Here is an 11,056-nt window from a genome sequence, read left to right as displayed (position 1 = left end):
TCAGAAGGAGATAAAAAGCATAGATAAACTTGAGAAGACACCTTAACATCCTAAGTGTTAAAAACCCACATATATGTTAAAGAAGGCTTAGTTTGATTATCTGAAGAGAAGGAGATTGTGAGCCCCTAAAGGGGAGAGACCTAGTGACAACACATATAGTGGAAATAAGGTTTAAGATGTTGGGGGAAAATGGGAAAAAGGGGGGAGGAACCCCAACGGATAGAAAGACATCTAGACAAGAGGAAATTAAAGACCTTGATATTCTATGGCTTAAAATCAAAGAGGAGTTTAAACAAAATGAAAGCCATCTAGAAAGTAAACTAGAAGAAATGCAGGAGATGATAGATAGGAGGATAGAAGGAGCAGTAGGAGAACTCTCCATAAAAATTCAAGAACTATCCGTCAAATCCAAAGCATTTGAGGAAACCAATAAAAAACTGCAAAAAGACATGAGAGAACAGAAAAAAGAGACTGAAAAAATAAAGGAAGAGATGAGAGAGGTGAATAAAACGCAAGAACAAATCTGGGATAATATTGCTATGACAGAAATGCGACAGAAACAATTACATCTAAAATTTAGAGGAATAGAGGAAGAGACAAATGAGAACATAAAGGAAAAGATGATCAAAGAGTTAGCAAAATGGTTAGATCTGAAAGAGGAAGATGTCGCATATACAATTGAAAACTCTTTCAGAATAAAAATGAGAATAGCCCAAAATAGGACAAAAAGACCTCTTGGAGACTGTTTAGTAATATTTAACTCAATTGAGATGAAGAATTTAATATTAAAAACGAGTTATCATAAAAAGCTAATAATTGGTGGCAGGCCAATAATTGTTCTGAAGGAAATCCCAGTTAGAATTTTACGCAAAAGGGAGGGATATAGACAAATAGTGGCAGTCCTGAAAAGAAACAGGATACGATACAGATGGGAATTTCCTGAAGGAATTGCTTTCTTCTTTAAGGATAAGAAATTCAAGTTGACAGACCAACAGGAAGTGGAAAAATTTATGAGGAGATATGAGAAAGAACTTGGCAATACCAGAGACAGAGAAGGAGGTGGGGTGGGAGGGGGGAGGGGGGAAGGAGGGAGGTTGGGAGGGAGGAGGGAGGGAGAGGGCGGGGGGAGGGGGAATGAAGAGGGACTAGAGAGCGGCGAAGAAGCGGAGGAAGCGGAGGAAGAAGGTTAGGAAGAGAAAGAGGAGCAACCAGAACTTAGTTTTAGTAATGTCTTTGAAGTTTTTGTCCTGGAATGTAAATGGCGTAAATGAAAAATCCAAAAGGAATAAAATAATGAAAGTTTTGAGGAACAAAAATTATGATGTGATATGCTACCAAGAGACTCATATAGCTAAAAAACATAAACATGTATTGATTAATAAAAAGTTGGGGGTGGAATTTATTAATTCTGATGTCAGTAAAAAAAGAGGACTGGTGGTTTATGTTAAAGAGAAATGGGAACCGACACTAATATGCAAGGATGAAGAGGGAAGAATTCTGGGAGTTCAAATTAATCATCAAGGAGAAAAATTTAATGTAATAACGGTCTATGCCCCCAATACAAAAAAAACAGAATTCTTTAAAAAATTGGAACAAATGTTATTAGAACTAGAGAGCCACAAATTAATTCTTTTAGGAGACCTAAATGGAGTCCCCGACCCTGAAATGGATAGGAGTGAAAAAAAGAGAAAGACGAACCAAGGGAAACTCCCAAAATCTTTTAAAGATTTACAGGAAAATTTAGATCTGATTGATATTTGGAGGTACAAAAACCCAACAATAAAACAATTTACACACTTTTCAGATGCACATCAGAGTTGGGGCAGAATCGATCAGATTTGGATTTCAAGAGAGTTATCATTAAGAACAAGGAAATGTGAGATAGAACCTAGAACACTCTCCGATCACAACCCAATTATTTTGGAAATAAAAGGTAGATCATTGGGACAGTACAGGTGGAGAATGAACGAATACCTATTAGAAAACGAAGAGATTATTGAGAAAGCAAAAAACACCCTGAAAGAGTATTTTGAATGGAATTTAAACAAAGGAACCAAAATTGACATAGTCTGGGAAGCAAGTAAAGCGGTCCTCAGGGGATTCTTGATTCAGCAGAATAGTTATAGAAGGAAGTTAAGAGAATTAAAAAAAGGAAGAAATAGTGAAACAACTGAAAGAATGTGAGGAAAAATTAATAATAAACCCAGAGGATGAAAAGATGAAACAAATATCTAAAGTGCTGCAAACTCAATACTCAACATTATTAGGGCAAGAGGTAGAATGGAGGATAAAATCAATGAAACAAAAATACTTTGAGTCTGCAAACAAGACGGGGAGATTGTTAGCATGGCAACTAAGGAAAAGGAAAAAACAAATGGTGATTAATAAGATTAAAATAGAGGAACATATAATAGAAGACCCAAATGAAATAAAGGAAAAGTTTCTTCAGTTCTATGAAACCTTGTACAAAAGAAAGGAGGATGAAGATACAATAGAAATAGAAAGATATTTGGAGAAAAACGGGGGTGAGCGGCTGACAGACGATGAAAAATCCCATCTAAATAAACCAATAACGACGGATGAGGTTAAGGAGGCTATTAAAAAAATGAAACCAGGGAAAGTTCCAGGTCCAGATGGTCTGTCACAAAAATATTATAAAGTCCTGGAGGAATATGTAACACCTGTCTTATGTGACGTATTTAATAACATCTTACAGGGAGGGAGGATACCGGACTCGTGGAGAGAGGCCCATATTACCCTAATACCAAAACCGGAGGCGGATAAACTTGATGTAAAAAACTATAGGCCGATATCACTACTCAATAACGATTATAAAATATTTGCTGAGATAATGGCAAAAAGACTGAAAAAATATTTGACAAAATCAATTAATAAAGACCAAGCCGGTTTTTTGCCAGGCAGACAGCTGAAGGACAACATAAGAAATATAATAAATATCATTGAATATTTAGAGTTTAAAAATGAAATTCCTGCAGCTCTGGTATTCGTCGACGCTGAAAAAGCTTTCGACAATGTATCCTGGTGTTTCCTTGTAAAGTGTATGGAAAGGGTAGGGATAGAGGGGCCCTTCTTGGAGGGTATCAAAGCAATTTATTCGAGCCAAAGAGCGAAATTAATTATTAATAATAACTTAACAGATTCATTTATGATATCAAAAGGTACAAGACAGGGGTGCCCTCTGTCCCCCCTCCTGTTTATTATGGTACTGGAGATAATTGCAAATAAAATAAGGGAAACACCGGAAATAAGAGGAATAAACTTGGAGTGAAAGAATATAAATTAAAGGCATACGCCGATGATTTAGTGATATCATTAGAAGAGCCATTAAAAAGCGTGGAAAAAGTCTTGGAAGTGCTTGAAGTGTTTGGGAAGTTATCTGGGTTTAAGTTAAATAAAAATAAGACAAAAATACTGACTAAGAACTTGGCGGAAGACTTAAGAAATCAATTAGAACAACAAACAGGAATTAAGGTAGTGAAAAAGGTGAAGTATTTGGGTATTTGGGTAACTACAAAAAATATAAATTTAGTGGAAAATAATTACAAAAAAACCTGGAGTGAGATTAAAAAAGATTTAGACATCTGGAGTAGATTAACACTCTCCTGGGAGGGACGAATGGCAGCCATAAAAATGAACATCCTTCCAAAAATATTATTTTTATTTCAGAATATTCCAGTAATTAGAGGAACAACAATGTTTAAGGAATGGCAGAGGACCCTGTCCAGGTTTATCTGGCAGGGGAAGAGAGCAAAAGTTAAGTTTAAACTGCTCACAGACAGGAGAGAAAGAGGGGGGTTTGCCGTCCCGAATTTGCAATTATATTATGAGACTGCATGCCTATGTTGGGTTAAGGACTGGATAGTTCTGGAAAACTTAGATGTGTTAGACCTGAAAGGATTTGATGCTAGATTTGGCTGGCACGCCTATTTATGGCAAGATAAAGACAGGGTGCATAAGGGTTTCTCCCACCATATTGTTAGAGGAGCGTTGTTAGAGGTTTGGAATAGAACTAAAAGACTGTTGGAAAAGGGCATACCTTGGTGGCTATCTCCAGTTAATATCTCATCCCTTAAAAATTTAAACATGAGAAGCCAAAGATGGACTTACGAAGATCTCCTGACCAAATCGGATAAGGGGTGGAGAATTAAATCATTTGAAGAACTAAAAGATAAGTCAATAGGGTGGTTACAGGTTCACCAAATTAATGCCCTATGGAATGAACACAAAAAAATAGGGATGAATGAGAAAAAAATCAAAATTCCAAGTGGAAATATTAGAAGGAAAGAGTAAGCTTCTATCCAAAATGTACAATCAATTACTGGAATGGAGGGAGAAGGAAAATGGCGACGGAGGTAGCAGCCTAGCCAGAACCTCCCGTTTTTAATTAAGCTTTTAATTAGGTTTTAGCCATCTTCTGACCTTATGTTTATATTTTTAGTCGTTACTTTTTACCCCCTCTGCTTTTAGCCCAATGGTTTATTGTTTTATTGTTTTATTATCTACTGTTTTATGGCTCAACTCGACTTAGCGTAACAAGGAACGCTAAAGAAGATAGATTGCAGTTTTTGCATCTAACACACAGCTTTCATCTATTGAAGGGAGGCACGAACACGGTGTATCGTCAAGGCCGAGGTAAATTATTCCCCTTTCCAAAAATATTTCCGCGGTGAGCGTTGAAAGCCTTAAAGCTGAGAATTAAAGACGGAAAAGGGAGCAGAAACCCTAGAGGCCCACCGAGATAAGGGGCAAGCATGAAACCTTGCTTGTAAAACAACCCTCCCTTCCGAAGGTGGGAAACTGGAAGATAAACATAATCCGTCTTGTGAGCGAAACAAGTGAAGCCAAAAAACCCAGGACTAGGAGACTCCAGCAAACTGCTCCCAATTGCCTTTTTCCACGCTCAATATGGTCCTTACAAGAAAGAACTATATGGACCTGGGAATTGCACCAATATCACCTCAGGGGGAGTGGGAGCCCCGAAGGACGCAAAGTAAAATCACCAATTACTTCCCCCATAAAGAAGGGAGTAAGAATCCACAACACGAGAGCACCCCAAAAGAAATTGCCCCTACTGTGCTGGATTGGTCATTACAACGCAAAGACTTACAAACTGAGCTTGAAAGACCAAATTATTCCATGAGCTGGGCGCAGGAACTGGACCTAGCTGAGAACGCCCTGATGACCAATTCCCCCACCCCCAATAACCTCGAGCACCAAAAATTAACCCAGAATCTCAGGGAAAACCAGCAAGACCCTCAGAATCTCAGGGGAAACCAGCAAGACCCTCAGCCCACAGCGATTGCCAACAGCATAGAAGAGAGGGGTGACCAGTTACACGATCAAATAGTTCAGATACGCACAGACCTCTACAACATAAAAAACTTCCTAGCAGTAACAAATGGCCTACTCCTGACGCTTGTGGAGAATTTCAAACAAGTAAAAAGAGCCACAGATCAGTCCTTGGACTCAGAGGCTAGAATCCACATACCACCCAAAAAGAACTCACGCAAAAGAAAACTGGAACCCAAGATGAAGAAAACTAAAAACATCAAAAAATTGAAGCCGTCCAAAAAAACCCAACACATCAGTAAAAAACAGTGGCAGAAACTCTTCAACTTATTATCATCACCTCCTATATCCACAAAAAAAATGAAAACTCAAGGCACCAAAGAGTTCGACAAGGGAGACTCGCCAAAGACCAAACCCCTCCCTATATGTGAAAATAATTCCCCAAGTACATTCAAAGAAATAAGCCCCCCCACGGCTGTTCTCCCCCTGTGTTCGCCCAGCCTGACAAAAGCAACCAAACTACAGCTGGATGTTCCTGTCTTGAATCCACCCAGGACCCCTGTAGCAACTGCAAACAGAAGTAAGTCGGGGATCTCCAATATAGATGGGAACCCGCGGGAACTCCAAGCCCGCAGTAGAAAGAAAGAATGGATCCTGGTCCTAAGCCCGGAAAAGATGGTATTCACGAACTATCCAAAACCACTGGGTCCTCGCACAGGGACAGACCGCGTGAGGCACCTGCTGACTATTATAAACAACATTCTACCTGGGGCAGTTAAAGCAACTGACATAGACAGTATTGACTACCTATATCAAGATGGACATTCAGTCCGTGCCTTGATTACTTTCACAGATCATAATCTGGTCAACTTCATCTTTAGAACAAGAAATCTATTTTTAAAGAAAGGAATAGATTTATTAAGAATCTTTGAAAACAGAGCCCCGCTAACCTCCCTACTGGCGGCCAAAGGGGTAGGGAGACCAGGAACAGAGGTACAAAATGATAGAGTGCACATGCAACAAAACCAGCAAAACCAGAGCCTAGTGCACCAGCAGGAAAACATAGCTCCTACTGAGACTCAACTTCATCTGAACGACAGAGAGGACTCCCTTTCCATAGAAGAACATGCCTTAATAAATTGGTTCTGGTCACTGCAGATGCCAGCCCAAAAGGAAATCTTGGTCAGACTGGACATCCTGAGAAGCAGACTGACCAAAAAGGAGGTCCATGTTGAGACTACGGAAGGCTCACACATACAACCTATATCCCCCAAGTGCCTAGTGGACAAGAGGACGGTAGGAGGTGCCTTTAAATGTGTAGATTCGGAAGTCCAATCGCAGCCCCCGCTGGTGTATGGTAAGGCAAAACCCAAACAGACTGTCACATCCCCGAGTACCTGGTTCAACTATCTAAAACTCTCCCCAAATGAATTAGCAACTCCACCAAGTCCAAACCACCCCCTTAAGTCCCCAAGAGCTATGGATAATCATTCCCTTATGCAGCAGATGCCTATCGACAAACTTAATGGGAGTGTTTTTTTAGATGTAAAGGGGTCACTGGACACCGTGGACCCAACAAATCTACACCATGGAGGGACAGAGAATTAAAGCTGCTGTCCTGGAACATTGCAGGATGGCGCGCTAAGAAAAACAATCAACAACTTGCAGTGTTCCTTAAGCGATTTGATATCATCCTCCTGCAGGAGACCTGGCACAGCGACCCCATTCTGTTCAATGGGTATTCTTGTCACTCCCTATTTGCTACTCCATCTGTGAGGGGAGGTAGGCCTAGTGGAGGTTTAGCTAGCCTTATCTCCACAGAGCTTGAACATTCCTTAAAAGCCCTCCCAAACTGCAATTCACTCGCCACGGCAGTCCTACTCAAATTCAAGAGAGATGCACTGGTAGTGGTCAATGTCTATCTGCCCCCCTGCCAAAAAAAATCTATAGTGAAAGCTAACTGGGCAGAGTTAGAGGCATTTCTAGAGTCCATAGAATCTTCCCACCCTTCTACACCGATTATAATTGGGGGGGATTTCAACGCCCGTATGGGAATTGATAACAACAATCTTTATAGCCAATATAATCAGATTCAGGACCCTGAAAGTCCAACCGAAGCAGGCGTTTCACGACTTTCTAAAGACAATAAATGCAACTTCTCAGGGCTATGTCTAGCCCAGGTCGCAAAAAGAAGGGAGCTGATGATAATAAACGGTAGTAAGGAAGAGGATCGCCCAGGGGAGTATACCCATTTTTCAAAGATGGGAGGAAGTGTGATAGACTATATTCTGATATCAAGATTCGCCTATAACTCTGTGTCAAAGTTTCAAGTGGGACATAACACCGAAAGTGACCATCTCCCACTAATTCTAGCGCTCAATGGCCCATCGTTCAACAAACCCACGGCTAACCTTTACTACACCCCCATCGTTAATCTGGGATCACTGGCCCCCAGAAGAATTAAATGGATCCCTATGCTCAATACAGAGCTAACTCATCTCCTCCATTCGGAAGACGTGAAGACCATCTACACAGCCATTGTATCAGCTAATACCGGGGAAAAGGCCATGGACTCGTTCAACGAGTTATTAGCAAGACTAAAGACCTTTCTAACAACTGAGATACTCAATTCTGTTACAAAGCGGGCAAAGGATCAAGAGAGATGGTTTGATTTGGAGTGTAGACAAGCAAGGAAACGTCTGAGATCAACCTACCGGAACTACAGAAACACCGGAGTACCCTTGCTATTTATGGCTTACATCGATTTAAGACGAAACTATAAACAGCTATTAAAGGCAAAAAAACAAAAAGCTGAGAGATTGGCCTGGTGTAACTTAGTGAAGGCCTCGAATGAGAAAGATTCAACCTCCTTCTGGCGTACCATTAGGGGGCTCCTGGGCCAAGAGCAGATTGGTCCCACATGTACTGTAGAACCCCAGGAGTGGATGAAATATTTCCAAACCCTCTTCTTCGACGACAAAGCTCAGAACAATGATCCAAGTGCCTACTCTGAGAACTTACCATATTGGCCTCCTGTCTCCATAGAGGAGGTGGGGAACCTAATTGCCCAACTGAAAAACAACAAAGCCCCGGGCATAGACCACATTCCAGCAGAGCTCATGAAGAACAACATCAGTTGGTGGGCTCCTTTAATGGCGTCAATATTCACATACATCAATTCAACAGGCATAATCCCTGGCTGCTGGACAGAGGCAGTAATCATCCCAATCTACAAAAAGGGTCCTATGGCAGATCCAGCGAGCTATAGACCCATTAGCCTCCTTACTATCCCCAGCAAATTGTATGCCAAACACCTCCACATCAAACTAATTCAGTGTTTCCCAACCGGTGTTCCGCGGCACACGAGTGTGCCGTGAGACACCGGCTGGTGTGCCGCGAGATGCCTGGAGGCAGGCGGGCGAGTCGGGCGGCGAGAGGCGGGGCGGCGGCGGCGAGGAGAGGCCGCGCCTCCTGCTGCTGCCTGGCGCTCCTCCTTGCAGCCGGCAGCGCTGCCTGGGCGCCTCCGCGCGACTCTGCCTCGCTGGGTTTGGTCTCCCAGCAGAGACGGGTCACACGCGCACCTCCCTCCCTCCCTCAGCCTGCGCGGAGGGAGAGCCAGAGAGAGGCATCGCTCCTGCGCGGCGGGAGAGGGAGCAGCCGGAGCGATGCCCCAAACGAAGGCATGGGACCGGAGGGGAAATCCTCTCCGAGGAGGATTGAGCGCAGCTGAGAGAAGCCTTTCGAGGAGCTGCCGTGTCCCCTGGAAACCCCCTTCCCAGCTCTGCCTGCCTGCCTGCCCAAAGCTTGGAGGTTCCCCGGCAAGGGGGAGGGGAAAAACTTTCACTTTTGTGCGTCCCTCCCGGCGTGACGCTGCGCGCTGACGTCACGGGGCGGGGCTTTAATGGTGGTGTGCCGTGAGATTTTTTTTCAGTAAATAGGTGTGCCGTTGCCCAAAAACGTTTGGGAAACACTGAACTAATTGACTGGATGGAAACGGAGGCAGTTCTGGCAGAGGAGCAAGCCGGCTTCAGACAGGGCAGAACAACAATAGACCATTGTTTCGTTTTAGCACATCTCATTGATAAATACGCCAATAAAACACGTGGGATTCTATACGCAGCATTTATTGACCTGAAGGCGGCCTTTGACTCGATCTCACGAGTCAAACTTTGGGCTAAACTCAATGTTACCAACATTGATAAAAGATTACTATTTTTGATAAAAAGCCTATATAAAGACTCCAAGTTATATGTAAGAACCTCAGTAAATGGACAACTAATTGGCCCTGTACCAGCCACCAAAGGAGTCAAGCAGGGCTGTATTTTAGCACCGGCCTTATTCAACTTATATATAAACGACATGGTCAAATACCTAACATCCCCGGAGTTTCATGCCCCCAAACTGGCCGAAAAACCAATTTCAGTACTCCTCTATGCGGACGACGCGGTTCTCTTATCACGAACTAAAGTAGGCCTCAAAAGGCTACTAAGAGAATTCTCAGCCTACTGCAGGAGAGATCAATTGGTGGTTAATCACCAAAAAACCAAAGTGATGGTCTTCGCTAGGAGACACAGACATCATAGATGGGAGATGGACAATCAGCCAATAGAACAGGTCAAAATTTTCAAATACCTAGGAGTGGTTTTCCAGTCAACAGGGGCCTGGGAGGCCCATCATAAATATGCTAGGGAAAAAGCATCTCAAAGCGCCAAAATACTGTCTCGCTTTTACTTTACGAAAGGGGGCAGACATATCCCAGCAGCTCTGGAGGTCTTTCAAGCAAAACCCTTGGCGCAATTACTCTACGGGGCCCAAATCTGGACAGGAAATCATTGCCGCACACTTGAAATGGTCCAGTCTAAATTCTTAAGACAGATTCTAGCCGTTCCACCATGTGCACCAAATGCGGCCCTACGGCTGGTGACTGGCCTCCTCTCCGTCGAAACCCGAACCTGGTTAAGAACATTTAACTATTGGCTTCGCTTAAATTTAAACCCATCCGGACTACTACCTCTAGTAGCACGAGATGCACATAGAAGTCGGTGGTCCAAAGTAGTGCATCAAAAACTACTTATATGTGGTCTCCAAGCACAGCATCTCCTGAAAATGGGTCTCCCCAAGGCAAAAACTATTATTGATCAGCGCATGAAGGATATTGAGCAGCAAAATAATCTGGCCTATATTAAGAAATTTAGTGCTTGGTACGCTTATCTGCCCCCCTCCCACTTTGATTTTCGGGCACCTTATTTGTCTACCTTAACCATTCCAAAACTCAGACGGGCCTTCACACTGGCCAGACTAAATATGTTACCCTCGGCTGTTCTTGAGGGTAGGTATCAAGGAACTTCATTTGAGAACCGGCTCTGCCCCTGTGGAGCTGGCTGCGTGGAGACTGTGTCACACGTCCTCTTGTCTTGCTCCCTATATAAAGATCTCAGGGACGAGACCATCGCGCCGCTCCTGTCTGCCATCCCGGGCCACTCTTGCGAAGCCAAGCTGTTCTCACTCCTGGCCGATCAGAACGGCTCGACAACAGAGAAGGTTGCCAAATTTATCGAGAGAGCAATGAGACTGAGAGCTGCTACCTGAGTGACATTAGCGTCGTCGCCCAGATTCCTCTCCTAGGATTTTACTATTATTATTGTTATGTTTTGCTACTATTATTTTGTCGTCCCCTAAAATGTATTTTATATAATTGACTTTTTAGTTTTATTCTTTGTGTGTCGTATTGTTGTTTTATTGCTAT

This window comes from Podarcis bocagei (genome assembly GCF_964188305.1).
Source record: "Podarcis bocagei genome assembly, chromosome: Z".
Classification (NCBI taxonomy): domain Eukaryota; kingdom Metazoa; phylum Chordata; class Lepidosauria; order Squamata; family Lacertidae; genus Podarcis; species Podarcis bocagei.
Note: the sequence above shows the minus strand (reverse complement) of the source record.